This window comes from Otolemur garnettii, unplaced genomic scaffold, assembly GCF_000181295.1.
Source record: "Otolemur garnettii isolate 467f Iridium unplaced genomic scaffold, OtoGar3 scaffold00169, whole genome shotgun sequence".
Taxonomy (NCBI): Eukaryota; Metazoa; Chordata; class Mammalia; order Primates; family Galagidae; genus Otolemur; species Otolemur garnettii.
In genome coordinates, this window is record NW_003852564.1 from 2,418,505 (window position 1) to 2,419,693 (window position 1,189).

A 1,189-nucleotide genomic window follows, 5' to 3' on the forward strand; every position below is an offset into this window, starting at 1 on the left:
AAAAAATCTTTCCCTAGGCTGACATCCTCAAGAGTGTTTCCTATTCTTTCTTCTAGGATTTTTATAATTTCATGTCTTATATTTAAATCTTTTATCCATCTTGAGTCAATTTTTATAAGTGGTGAATGGGGCAGGTCGATTTTTATAAGCAGTGAAATGTGTGGGTCCAGATTCAGTATTTTGCATGTGGTTATACAATTCTCCCAGCATCATTTATTGAATAGAGCTTTTCCACAGTGTATGTTTTTTTCACTATCAAAGGTCAGATATGCTAAAACACTGGTTTCATCTTTTGGTTTTCTATTGTGCTCCTTATGTCTCCATTTTTGTGACAATACCATACTGTTTTGATCACTGTGGACTTATAATGTAATGTTAAGTCTAGTAGAGTAATGTGTCTTGGCTATACCAGTTTTTTTTTTTTTTCTGAGTCTATAGAAAGTGAAGAATCATTGTTTCCAGTTTTTCGAAGTATGCTTTTAGTATTTTAATGGTGATTACATTAAATTGTAGATTGCTTTGGGTAGCGTAGACATTTTGACTATGTTGATTCTTCCAAGCCATGAGCATGCTGTGTTCTTCCAGTTGTTAATGTCTTCTGATATTTCTTTTCTTAGGGTTTCATAATCCTCTATATAGAGATCCTTCACCTCTTTTGATAGGTATATTCCTAGGTATTTCATTTCCATTGAAGCTACTGTGAAGGAAAATTTGTCTTTAATTTGCTTCTCAAATTGTCTATTATTGGTATATGCAAATGCTACTGATTTGGGGACATTGATTTTATACCCTGAAACATTACTATATTTCTTGATTTCCAGGAGTCTTATGGTTTAGACTTTGTGATTTTCAAAGTATAAGATCATATCATATCACAGGCAAGGAGCAAGAGTCTGACCTCCTCTGCCACCATTTGGATGCTTTTTCTATCTTTCTCTTGTCTGATTGCCTTTCTAGAATTTCCAGAACTATGTTGAATAGTAGTGGGCATCCTTGTTTGGTTCCAGTTCTAAAGGGAAAAGCTTTCAGTTTTACTCCAGTCAAGATGATGTTGGTTATGGGTGTGTCATAGATGTCTTCAGTTTAAGAAATGTGTCATCTATGCCTATTCTTTTAAGTCTTCTTGTTAGATGCTGAATTTTGTCAAATACTTTTTCTGCATCTTTTTTTTTTTTTTTTTTTTTTTTGA